Source organism: Megalobrama amblycephala, linkage group LG8 (assembly GCF_018812025.1).
Source record: "Megalobrama amblycephala isolate DHTTF-2021 linkage group LG8, ASM1881202v1, whole genome shotgun sequence".
NCBI lineage: Eukaryota > Metazoa > Chordata > Actinopteri > Cypriniformes > Xenocyprididae > Megalobrama > Megalobrama amblycephala.
The window spans coordinates 6,981,687-6,995,427 of NC_063051.1; the positions used below are offsets into that span (position 1 = coordinate 6,981,687).

The 13,741-nt window shown below is 38.2% G+C and overlaps 2 protein-coding genes across 2 annotated transcripts in view; one reads left to right on the forward strand and one right to left on the reverse strand.

The window, feature by feature from the left end:
• The window catches only part of rap1gapb (RAP1 GTPase activating protein b), a 94,360-nt gene that overhangs the window by 79,395 nt on the left and 1,224 nt on the right, over window positions 1-13,741 (reverse strand). The gene's annotated exons all lie outside the window — the stretch shown is intronic.
• sun2 (Sad1 and UNC84 domain containing 2) overlaps window positions 13,171-13,741 on the forward strand; it is a 31,585-nt gene continuing 31,014 nt past the window's right edge. Inside the window, exon 1 of the mRNA XM_048198973.1 lies at window positions 13,171-13,448. The gene's annotated coding sequence lies outside the window, so the exon portion shown is untranslated. The remainder of the gene's footprint in view (window positions 13,449-13,741) is intronic.

A 13,741-nucleotide genomic window follows, 5' to 3' on the forward strand; every position in this document is an offset into this window, starting at 1 on the left:
GCAATCAAAGGCATATTGAATCATAGTGATTTATGAATTCCATCAAAGGCTATTTTATTAACATAACACCATCTTGCATGAAAATTCTTAGATGTAGTGGCTATACACCAAGCACTCCTCATGTAGTGTGTAAAGCGGCAAACTTTCAGAGTGGCATCCATGTATATGAATTTTTTTTCATATACATGTTTCAACGCTGGCAGTAGTAATGATCAACGATTGTAATGCCAATCTGACAGTCCAAAGATCAGTGGTATTGTATGCTAGTACTGTAAGTGGCACATTGGCATTTATTTTTAAAGGTGAGTTGAAGATGAAATTTGTGATTGACATGTGGAAGGTGAATGAGTTTGCTTTGACCATGACTCATAATGACCCTAAAGGCCTGTATGTGTCTGTGTATCCGGGTGAGCACATCTCTCACCCGCCCCGGCTGTCTTACCTCATGCCCACAGCATGTCTCAGCACGCCTGAAGCATATTTAGCAGGACTGTCTAGACCACTGGCCCTCACAAACACACAGCAAGGAAATACACACACACACACAGCAAGGACAAATACTGCAAAGTGATTTATACAACCATGTAGGTCTGCATTTATAATATTCAGAAATTTCAACCAATTAAAGGATATAAATTAAATTAAGTTACATGATCCACTGATTAATTCACACAATTAATAAATAGACATTACAAAAAAAATGGCTTTATAAGCTTTTTATTGTTTGTCATATTTCAATGTCATTGAACATAAGCCCAATACTGACCTATCATTCATAGAAGATTGAGCTTTGAGAACTAGCACAGAAAGTACAGCCTGCATTGCCATCAAACAGATTGACTGACTAATAGAGCTGCACTATTAATCATTAAAAGATTGTGATCGATTCAAACACCCACGCAATCTCATTCCTAAATGACAACAATTCACCTGTGTCTATTAAACTTTGACAAAATCATTGCGGGACATTCGTATCTGTGTTGCCGTTGGTATTGCCGCTGAGCCAGAGAGAGCCGTTGTATAGGTATGAAACAGTTTCACAAACAGTCTTTTCAACCGCACAGTATCGTTATTTATGTGTGACAAATATTCATGTTAATCACAGAAGTACTTGGATAAAAGTGTATATTTCAGATATAAACACTGATGTCAACGAAAGTGATCAAAATAGAGTAAGTCACCTTTAGAAAGTAACATGGCGCTTCAAATAACGACAGTATCGATTACATCATTACCCCACCAGGTGTGTATTTGTCATTGAATCATTCATTCAAGAGATTTGTTCAAAACATGCTGATTCATCCAGTAACGAAACAAGTAGTAGTATTTATGAAGTATTTATGAATGAGTCATTGAATCATTCATTTATTCAAATTTTAAATACACTGCAGCAATTAACATTTTATCAGAACCTCTAGTAAATTAAATGTTATTTTGTTTAGTTGTCTGTTTGGAATCATGGGAGAATCATGATCTCTGTTTGAAAGTATGTAAAACAGCATGAATAATGCAATACTAGATGTTTTAAACTGTAGTATGCTACATTAATGCAACACAATCATGTGACAATTAACTTAGATATAAGATATTTTAAATACATTTTGCATATAAAACATGCATACTGCAGAAATAGAAAGTAGAGAAGTATGTTAATAAAACAGTATGGCAGAATGCTATTACGAAAAAGTTAGGGATTTTGTCAAGATGAGAAGGAATCTCTGAAACTAATTATATCAAATATCTACAATACAAATAACATGAGAGGCAAATTAATAAAACACAAATATATCTTCCATATAAAAGCAATAGGCATAATTGTTTCTTGACCTAATAAAATGGCTGATGTCAAGGCTGTGATATTTAACTGAATATTTAGTTTAGCGGCGACTGGACTAAACACACAAACACATAGCCTTAAACCTTTCTCTTTACAGTTATTACTTGAAAATATTGGCTTGTGTTATTTCAGAACACTTAAAATGTATTAATGTCATTAAATTTTAATTTAAAATTTGAAAAAATAAATAAGCTGCCCGGCATTAAATGGGAAAAGCAATTATAGAACAAGGCCAACCACAGGAACATCCTTGGATAATCTTTTAACTGATAACTCTTTTAGCAGCAGGTGCTCCTTCAAACTAGCCCTTTCAATTTTACAACTAAAAATGTGGTGTGCAGAAGATTCTGTAGAGGTTAAAAGGTTTCTTTTGGTTTACAAATGTTCACAAGAGCATGAATATATCAAGCATTATGTTTTTCAAATGTGAATCACTGCGAACTGTCTGCAAGCTTCAGTTTCTGAAGAATTCAATCACAGAAAAAAAAAAATCAAATCATACCCTACAACCAATGCTTCTCCTACCTCATTTACATGCATTTGTTGGCTCTGGACCAACAGACAGTGAAATAAGCACAGCCAAACACACACACACACACACATACCAGCACTAGAGTTTGCAGTTAAGCTATTAAAATGCCTTGAGAGACAAAATCATAGCCAAATGCCAATCAAAAAGATTTCCTGTTGACAAAATCAGGACACAACAACAAGCATCATCAAAAGTGCTCCACATTGATTTATCCTACATACCAGACCAAATGATTTTTTTTTTTCAATGTTAAAATATTATCCAATTTGTAGTGGGGGGGGGGGGGTAATCTATTCACATATGAATCACGATTCTATCTTCTACTGATTATAATTTTAAAATCAAGTTTTAGTTTTAAGTTTTAATTTAATTTGTATTAAATTAAAAGGATTGTGGCAGTCTTTCTCTCTCTCTCTAATGTGAATGCAAAACACCCCACATGCAAAGCATCTGTTGTCTTCAAAATCTTTCCACAAACAGTAGCAACATGGGATGATATCGTCCACAGACACAGCTGCTACTGACATTCTGCACATGTTGTGAGACATGAAAACAGAGACAGGAGCAGCAGTGCAGGGATCAGAAAACCAGTAAGCATTATTACAGTTATCTTCATATCTGCTTAATTTCACTGATATGGATTCAGATGCTAAATTATTTTAGTCAGTCAACATAAACTGGCATTCACAACCCATTTTATTTTCATAAAAATTAAGTTAGAGAATGAAAGAAAGGAGTACAGAAACTGAGAGACAGAATTATAAATCGAAAGCAACACATTATTGTGACATGAGTCTTTGGCCCGACCCTGGTCTTGTTCTCTGAGCAGCTCTGTACTTTAAGCCCAGCGCCCCCAAATGTCTGCAGGGGCCCGGTGTGTCCCCTTGAGGACCTCTATTTAAATCTTTCACACTAAGAAATCATTACTCACATTGTGCTTGGGGTGTCCCTACTGACCCCAGCACAATGACTAATAGACTGTTTTACTGAGCCTGTCTTTTTACCCCAGAGGAGCAGCAGAGAACAAGAGAGGAAAGAAATAACCATGTAATATCTCAGTAGATTAGTCCCAATGACAATTACATATTCAACGCCCTCCTTCTGAAGTCTCTTTCACACATACACACACGTACATGGACACACATGCAGACCAATGAATTTGAAATATTTGTCTTCAGATAAAAGAAATAAGAAAAAGAGGCCTAATTGAATATATTATTTATATTTATTATTTTATATATTATTGATATTAATATTCATATGTTATTTTCTTGATGATAAAATCCTTTATTCTTAATCTATTAACTCTAAAATTACTAATTGTTAGACAGACAGACAGACAGACAGATAGACAGACAGATAGACAGATAGATAGACAGATAGATAGATAGATAGATAGATGGATAGATGGATAGATGGATAGATGGATAGATGGATAGATGGATAGATGGATAGATGGATAGATGGATAGATAGATAGATAGATAGATAGATAGATAGATAGATTCACAAAATTGTGTTACTTTTTGGGAGATAATAAGAACACTTCCAATTGCTTTTTAAACACCCCATGGCACTAACAATGCCGAGGTCATGGCTTCAGTCTCTAGGGAAAACACAAACTAGCAAAATACACCTTGAAGCAACTGCACAAGGTACTTTGGAAAAGCAAAACTTTACAAATCCATATATGGAAATGTAAACGTGACATTCATCTATACTGTTTTGTAATGAATTTGTTTTTACACATTAATGCTTTCCATATTGTCTTGAGAAATTTGATTTCAGATAACCTCCTGGATAACAGTGATGGCATTTACTAAAGACTACTATCTGTACGCTCCAAAGACATCTGACATTAAGAAACTTACAAAAGCACATTACCTTTAATGGACAAGAAACTGTTTGCTTTGTGTGATACCTTGAGTTGTAGTGGTGCTATCCAACTATACTGTATGTCTACAGTGACAAACTATTTTTATAACCTCTGCTTTATCCAATCTATCATTTTTACCGCCCACATCACCTCATTTCTTCAAGGTCGACAGACAGTCCATCATCAGCTCTCGTCAAGAGCACGATCACACGTCTCATCTTCAAACCATATACTGTCACTTAAAGACTGCAAGGTTCAATATGTTTCATGTAAACAATTTAGTGCAAGTAATTCACACTGATGTTTACTTCAGAAATCAGAAATTTGCACCAATTATATAGACAATTTAATGCTTGAAGCCACAAACTACAAAGATATGGGAGAGCTGGTAAAACTACCAAATTAGTGTTGTCAAAAAGAGTCGTTACTGAAATTTAAAAAATGTTACGATTTGAGCAATGTTGAGCAGATTCGTAAACACCTCTGATACCCCCTTTTCACCAGCACGAACCGGTTGCTAGTTCAGAGCTAGTGCTAGTGCCAGTTCGGAGTTGGTTCAACTGACGAGCCTTCTTTCCACGGGCTAGAGAGCCAGCACAGTGCCAGGTCTTACGTCACTGTATACGTCTCATATTTCACAGCATATTTGAGATGCATCGGCTTCTCACATAGCGATCGGCGCATGACAGCAAAGCTCCGCGAGAACGATCCAAAAGCACAAGGAGTCGTATGCTCTACAAAAGCTCCCGCGGATCCGCAGCACCCGACGAATCGGTCCGCGCTGCTCCGATGCATCTCGAACAAGCCTCGTGGATGTTCCACTACTGTTGATGCTCATGGCTTTGCAAACCTACATCGGCATCCAAACACGGCTCGCCGTAATTTGTATATAGACAGAGATTACAATAGAGCCGCTATTAGCTTTATTAGCTTCTATTTCAAAAATGGCGGTTACAAGTTTCTTGTTGGTCACGGTAACCCCGCCCCCAGCCCCTGACGCAATCGATTCTTACTTCTAGCCCAGGAATGTTTTGGTGCTACTTACGAACCACTTTTCCTGGTTCGGAGCTGGTGCTTTGTGTGTCAAAAGACAAAGAACTGATTTGAAACTAGGCTCTGGCTCCGAACCAGCACTCAAACTGCCTTGGTGGAAAAGGTGTATGATTGGCCTTTGTGTTCACGCACTCGACATATATGTCTGTGATTGGCTACAATGATCAACGCATAGGAGTGTTTGAAAGCAAACGGAAGTATTTGAAAGCAGGTGTCTATCAGTGGACCGTCCGCTGATAGACACCTGTTTTCAAACACTCCCGTGTTTATCTGTGTAAGCTGCGCTTGGTGAACAGTGCCAATGATGTCCATTTACACGTTTTTGAAGCGTTGTTCATTGAAGCCAATCACAGACATATCTGATGAACTCATGAACACAACGGCCAATCAGAGGTGTTTACAAATCCACTCAACAGTGCTCAAAACATCAGTATCGACTTGGTATCAAAGTCGGTACTTTTGATAACACTAATCCAAATAAGTATCCATATGTCATGTTTTTATATATAATATTATGATAGCTTTACAATGGGCAGGATTGTGTGAACACAGTCATCTTACTTTTCTTAGTGGGGTGTTGTGGCATTGACTGGCTAATGGTTAGTCAGACTTGTAACCTGAAGGTCACGGGTTTGATTCTCTAAACCCGAAGGCCGCAGGTTTAACTCTCAAATACCTGAGGTGCCCTTGAGCAAGGGACCTAACCCCCAATTACTTCCAGGGCGCCTCAGTGAATGGCTGCCCATTGCTCCTAATGTGCGTGCACCCACTTGGATGGTATGGGTTGCCATACTTGGCCTTCACGTTACTTCACTTTCACTTAGGATCTCAATTTAAGTTTGCACCTGTTTAAAGTAAAACTTACTCATAATAACAAAACATCATCTAATGAAATGGACAAATTCAAACAGCTGCAAGAGCATCAATCTCAATCTAAACCACTTCTATGGGAATGAAAAGGAATTCCAAGCAATTCCAAGTCAATCTTTCAGAGGAGATGAATCTGTCAGTCTAAAAAAAATGTTTATTAAACCAACTGCATCCTGAAGGCCAACAAATTGACTTGTCTAAGGTGATTCAACAAAATATTACAACATGACCTACTGGCGCAAGACTTAAACTCCTTTGATTTATTTCCAGAGGCACTGGGAATCCCAAAGCAACGAATTCAAAGCAATCCCTGCTGGAAAGGCAGGCCAGGATCCTGGAAATCAGAAGAGAAGGTCTGACACAACTGCCCCAGATAAAAGCAACTGTTCTATCTGTACGAAAGAAAAATCAGCTGGAGCGCACTCAAACACATTTCATTCAAACATGGTTTTTATTAATACGAAATCCCAGTGAGATTTTTTTTTAATCAGCTTTTTATAAAATTTATCAAATCTAATTTTTATCATCAAATTTTTATATCCACAATTAAAGTTTGAAAATCCCACTACATTACATTTAACCAATAATATTTTTTTAATATCAGTCTGATGATAAATTCTAGTGGTTCTCTAAAGAAAAACATGTAAAAACTGTTAAAGGTGCTCTATGTAAGTTTTTGACTGTACTAAAGCATAAAAATACCATAATATGTTTGCAGATATTTATTAAACATGCTCAGTTCACAAATTTGTTTCTCTTAAAACCATAGCCATTTATTTTACTTTGAAGTGTCGGAATTTCTGTTTTTGTTTTGGTCTGTGCAAGACCACATTCTGCCAATTTACCCAATAGTATTTTGCCACCCCGGGTTGCCAGTTGGCAGAAAACACATGCAGCGAATTGCAGCCATGGAAGCCAGCGAACAAACTGAGTCAGAGATTGCAGATTCTACCCGACCTAAAAAGTCAGCATCTATCTAAAAATGTCTATGAACGGGAGCATATTAAAACACGAAATCAACTCATCATGAATCAATAAATCAACTAATTATCTTACAGTGTGTAAGTCTCTTCGCCTTCCATTGTCAAATGTCGCTCCTGTTGCATGTCTTCAAACTGGCAACTCGCGAGAGCTTCGAGTCTGAGGAGGAGGGGGCGGGGCAAACAATATTTTGAATTTGGACTGCAGTACCCATTTCAACCACTAGCTGTCACTAGCTTATATAGAGCACCTTTAACTAAAAAAAATGGTAAATAAAAAAGATGTTTATAATTTATTACATTTGTGCTAGAAATGCTTGAAATGCTATATCATAAGCTAAGTTATTAATATCATTGAAATATTCAAAATGCACATTTTTATTGTTGTAGTCTAAGGTCTTTTTAGTCATTATGTCATTGTGCCACAATTTGACAGTGATTAAAAACTGCTTCTGCTTATTGATTATTGGGCAGACAAATAATCCCCTTATGAACACTATCACTTGGGAATAAGGTCTCTAGTGTTCCACTAACCTGCTGCACAGCTGTAACCAGACAGACTCCAGACAACGACATTGAATATGCTTTAATCACAGCTGGGAGGATCTAAGACTAATTTCAGAAGAGAGTACAACAGTTTTTATAGAATAAGTGTATGGCAAAGGTGGCATGATTCATTACATTATTTTCTCTCATATGATTGGTTCTTCTTATGTAAAATTCTCTGTTACTAGGTAAAAGAAAATTTGTATTGAGTTTGTTGCTAGGGTCATGAAGTTAAAAATATATGTACATATATATATATATATATATAAAAAATCAGACAACTGTCTATCTCTCTTGTTATATTCAGACAGCATCTAGTTTTGTTTCCTCTTTTTGTTATATTCAAACTCCTATTTAGACACACTTTGGCCAAGTGTTGGGGACATTTAGTTTTCAAAACAATACAAATGTTAATCCTGCAAGAAAAATAAATTTTATTTATAATTAATTAACAGTGTCTCTGAAATATTTGCATACTAAATTACAATTTGGCCGCATACAAAACTGCATACTTTCATACAATATAGTAGGTGAAAACAGTATGTTTCAGATGCAGCCAAAGTCTTCTTTCTTGTATTTATTTGCATACTGAATTGTGATTGGTCCTAATTCTTGCATCTATTTGCATACTGAATTGTGATAGGTTTTGTCTTCCATCTAGGTTACCCTCGATAAACGTCCTTATCTGGAGAGAAATCAGGACATGTTGAGCGTCAAGACAGCAGTAAAGCAGCATGACGCAGCATTTAATAAGTTGCCCAAAAACTTCCCTGGTAGTCAATAATTTTATTGGTTAAAACTCATCTTTTACCCCTTTTCCACCAAGGCAGTTTGAGTGCTGGTTCGAGCCAGAGCCTAGTTTCAAATCAGTTCTTTGTCTTTCGACACCCAAAGCACCAGCTCCGAACCAGGAAAAGTGGTTCGTGTGTAGCACCAAAACATTACTTATTCTAGAAGTAAGAACCACTTGCGTCAGGGGCTGGGGGCGGGATTACCGTGACCAACAAGTAACTTGTGACCACCATTTTTGAAATAGCAGCTAATCAGGCTAATATCATCTCGATTGTAATCTCAGCCTATATACAAATTACGGCGAGCCACGTTTGGAGGCCGATGTAGGTTCGCAAAGCCATGAGCATCAGTAGTAGCGACACGTCCCCCATTGTTGATGAAAGGCTTGTTCGAGATGCATCGGAACAGGGCAGACCAATCAGCGGGTGACATCGGAGTGCCGCGGGTCCACGGGAGCGTTTGTAGAGCATACGACTTCTTGACCTTTTGGATCGTTCTCACGGTGATTTGATGTCATGCGCTGATCACTCTGCGAGAAGTCGATGCATCTCAAACAAGCTTGGTGTTTTGTGTTTGGCACTGCCACGCTAGCTTTGCTGTGAAATATGAGATCTACAGTGGGTACAGAAAGTATTCAGACCCCATTAAATTTTTCACTCTTTGTTATATTGCAGTCATTTGCTAAAATCATTTAAGTTCATATTTTTTTCCTCATTAATGTACACACAGCACCCCATATTGACAGAAAAACACAGAATTGTTGACATTTTTGCAGATTAATTAAAAAAAAAAAACTGAAATATCACATGGTCCTAAGTATTCAGACCCTTTGCTCAGTATTTAGTAGAAGCACCCTTTTGATCTAATACAGCCATGAGTCTTTTGGGGAAAGATGCAACAAGTTTTTCACACATGGATTTGGGGATCCTCTGCCATTCCTCCTTGCAGATTCTCTCCAGTTCTGTCAGGTTGGATGGTAAACGTTGGTGGACAGGCATTTTTGGGTCTCTCCAGAGATGCTCAATTGGGTTTAAGTCAGGGCTCTGGCTGGGCCATTCAAGAACAGTCACAGAGTTGTTGGGAAGCCACTCCTTCATTATTTTAGCTGTGTGCTTAGGGTCATTGTCTTGTTGGAAGGTAAACCTTCGGCCCAGTCTGAGGTCCTGAGCACTCTGGAGAAGGTTTTCATCCAGAATATCCCTGTACTTGGCCGCATTCATCTTTCCCTCGAATGCAACCAGTCGTCCTGTCCCTGCAGCTGAAAAACACCCCCACAGCATGATGCTGCCACCATCATGCTTCACTGTTGGGACTGTATTGGACAGGTGATGAGCAGTGCCTGGTTTTCTCCACACATACCGCTTAGGATTAAGGCCAAAAAGTTCTATCTTGGTCTCATCAGACCAGAGAATCTTATTTCTCACCATCTTGGAGTCCTTCAGGTGTTTTTTAGCAAACTCCATGTGGGCTTTCATGTGTCTTGCACTGAGGAGAGGCTTCCGTCGGGCCACTCTGCCATAAAGCCCCGACTGGTGGAGGGCTGCAGTGATGGTTGACTTTCTACAACTTTCTCCCATCTCCCGACTGCATCTCTGGAGCACAGCCACAGTGATCTTTAGGTTCTTCTTTACCTTTATCACCAAGGCTTTTCTCCCCCGATAGCTCAGTCTGGCCAGATGACCAGCTCTAGGAAGAGTTCTGGTCGTCCCAAACATCTTCCATTTAAGGATTATGGAGGCCACTGTGCTCTTAGGAACCTTAAGTGCAGCAGAAATTTTTTTGTAACCTTGGCCAGATCTGTGCCTTGCCACAATTCTGTCTCTGAGCTCTTCAGGCAGTTCCTTTGACCTCATGATTCTCATTTGCTCTGACATGCACTGTGAGCTGTAAGGCCTTATATAGACAGGTGTGTGGCTTTCCTAATCAAGTCCAATCAGTATAATCAAACACAGCTGGACTCAAATGAAGGTGTAGAACCATCTCAAGGATGATCAGAAGAAATGGACAGCACCTGAGTTAAATATATGAGTGTCACAGCAAAGGGTCTGAATACTTAGGACCATGTGATATTTCAGTTTTTCTTTTTTTAATAAATCTGCAAAAATGTCAACAATTCTGTGTTTTTCTGTCAATATGGGGGTGCTGTGTGTACATTAATGAGGGAAAAAAATGAACTTAAATGATTTTAGCAAATGGCTGAAATATAACAAAGAGTGAAAAATGTAAGGGGGTCTGAATACTTTCCATACCCACTGTATACAGTGACGTAAGACCTCTGTGCTGGCTCTCTATCCCATGGAAAGGCAAACCGGTTCTTAGAAGGCTCGTCAGTTTAACAAACTCTGGCACTAGCACTAGCTCTGAACTAGCACCTGGTTCGTGCTGGTGGAAAAGGGTTATTTGATCACCAAAGTAACATATTTAAACATTTTTTCTTGTGAAAAAAAACTTAAAATAGCTTGAATGTAACTCTACACCCTTGCTTCGTTTAGTATACGTGGATCTATGAATATGCTAATTAGCCCCGCCTCCACTCACTTGCACCAGCTCAGAGATCCACTCGGTCAACTTACTGAGGTAAACGCTGCACAATGGTATCGCTCTGAACAACGTCGGTCACATGACGGTAATTAATCTGATTAGCCTTCTGCTTGACTACATTATCAACAGCTGCTAATAATGTGTTGCTAATGTTACAAATCATGTTCCCGTTAGCCATCTCAGAGTCAGACAACTGCCTTCTAAAAATCAGCATCCTTAGAAACTCTTTGAACAACTCAAAACGTCAGTGGAGAAACATATAGTTCATCATAACATCGTAAAATACATCATACACCCGCCATATTGCTAAATCTACCCGATTTTTCATATCAACAGAAAAATATACTGGGATATATTCTCTTGAGACTCCCCTGCTTCAGCACCGTCATGGTTAATGATATGCTAAAGCCTGCCAGCACTGGCTACAAGGTAGTTTGTGACGTCACATGGTTTGTCTTAAAGCATATTAAAAACACCACATAGACAAAAACAACATTAAAAACTTGATTTTCACCACAGGGGGACTTTAACACCATTGTTTTTCTGCCACTGATATTTCCTTTAGGAAATGCAAATCTATAGAAGCTGTTGTTGTTGTTGCTGTAATAAATGTATCCCACAGAGTCATTTCACAAGGTCCAACAGCAATGTTCTGTGAAAACGCTATTAAGATGGTGCTATAAGAAGTACATCGGGTGGGATTTTGCAACAACACAGAATTGAAAGAACATCTCAGTCCTACAGAAGTGGTTCTGATCACAAAAGGTATAAATGTTGTGTCTTGGGCCTGCAGGAAACATTCACTCTCCTTCTTCCAATCACTCTCTCCACAGAGAGTACACTCTACATCAGGGGTTCTCAACCCTGGTCCTCGAGGGCCACTGTCCTGCAGAGTTTAGCTCCAACCTTGATCAAACTCACCTACCTGTAGCTTTCTAGTTATCCTGAACAGCTTAATTAGCTTGTTCAGGTGTGTTTGATTAGGGTTGGAGCTAAACTCTGCAGGACAGTGGCCCTCGAGGACCAGGGTTGAGAAAGCCTGCTCTACATCCTTGGCCTTGATTGCCCTTGCTGAAAATACTTGCTGCCTGATGCCCTCAACACATAAATGTGTTCTTGTCCCAAACTATTAGCATTTTTTGCAAGCATATTTAATCCAGTGCACCTCAGCATTAGATGTGTGAGTGTTTTTTTGGGGGGGGGTTCTTTTTTTTTTTTTTTTCAAAACTAACCAATTTCAACCTTTTATTTATATTAAATCCATCTTTTTCTCATGTCTTCATAATTTATTTTTGCTACTCCTACAATGCCTTGTATACTTACATTTCATAATTTCCCTTTGACCAAGACTCAATTTTAGAATATAAAAATACATTAAAAAATAAGATTTTTTTAAATGTCCCCATAGCTACTTTTTTTTGAGTAATCAACTTAAATTTAAATTTTATTACAAATTAAGTTCTTCTAACTCAGTATAGTTTGTTGGTTGAACACAATTTCATTTGAAGTTGTCATGACTAAAATTAACTGATGCAAACTGTGGCATTATTTTATTTTTATTTTTATCATATATATGTACATACATACACATTTGTTAAATAAAAAATAAATACGTGCACTTTTTGTGTAATACTTCAGTAAACCATTGATTATTTTGCTTTATGCAAAGTAACTAAAGCACATTGATGTAAATTGATTGATGTCAAAATAGATTGATGAATTCACACTGACATCACATTGAAAAAAAAATGGACAGTATTTTAATTGCATGTGGCTGATTTTGAGTAGACAGCATTCAGGTTCACTCACAGAAACTACGTTTTTAAAAGGACACACATTATCCCTTCCTCATAGATTCTGCTCAATTACCATTCAGCTCATCTGTCTTTGCCCTTTCACCCATTTATTTCTCATCTATAACCAAGCCTAAAACCTACAACAGCATTGAACTTTTAGCCTTGGCCAGCAGCTACACTGAACAGTCAATACTCCTCCTCTCGCTCTGACTAATCTAATAGTGTTATTTTTCTGTAGTGGAAAGCGCTGCGGGGTCATTAGACTTGTGAGATGGGGAAAAAGCCAACAATCAGCAAATAGCTGCAGGAACTCTTGCCCTCTGTGGCATCTCAACAGCTGTCCACCACTTTAAACAGACGGACCGCAGAATAATGTTAGCCACAGGCGGAGTGTTAGAGAAAGAGCGCAAGGAAAGAAACAGGAGGGAGAGATGAGGAGGAATAGAGGATGAAAGAGTGTGATCGAGGAGAAGGAGAAGGTGAGAGAGCAAGGGAGAGAGAGAGGAATGGGGGAAGCAGATAAGAGACGCAGAGGGGACAGAAAGGAGGGTGAACACGGGCGATAAAGGGGTGGAAGACCCAGGGCATTGGACAAACTCCAAACATACATCTCACTACAGGCTCAAGTAAGATTTGGTAACTTCTTATAGTTACACTTTATAAAATGTTAAATACAGTTAGAGAGAAGCTAGTGACCATAACAGTTCATTGACATATGTTTATATTGGATTTTTGAAATGTTATGTGAACAGGTATTAATTATGTTAACAGCAGTTAATACTGAATATGCCCAAAAATGCAATGAATATGAACTGGTTTACGCTGTAAAATAATGATTTCTAATCAACAAAATTTTAAATGTCTCTCATTCCATTCTGTTAAACACAAAGCAAGCTTCGAGCTGCTCTTATCCAAACAA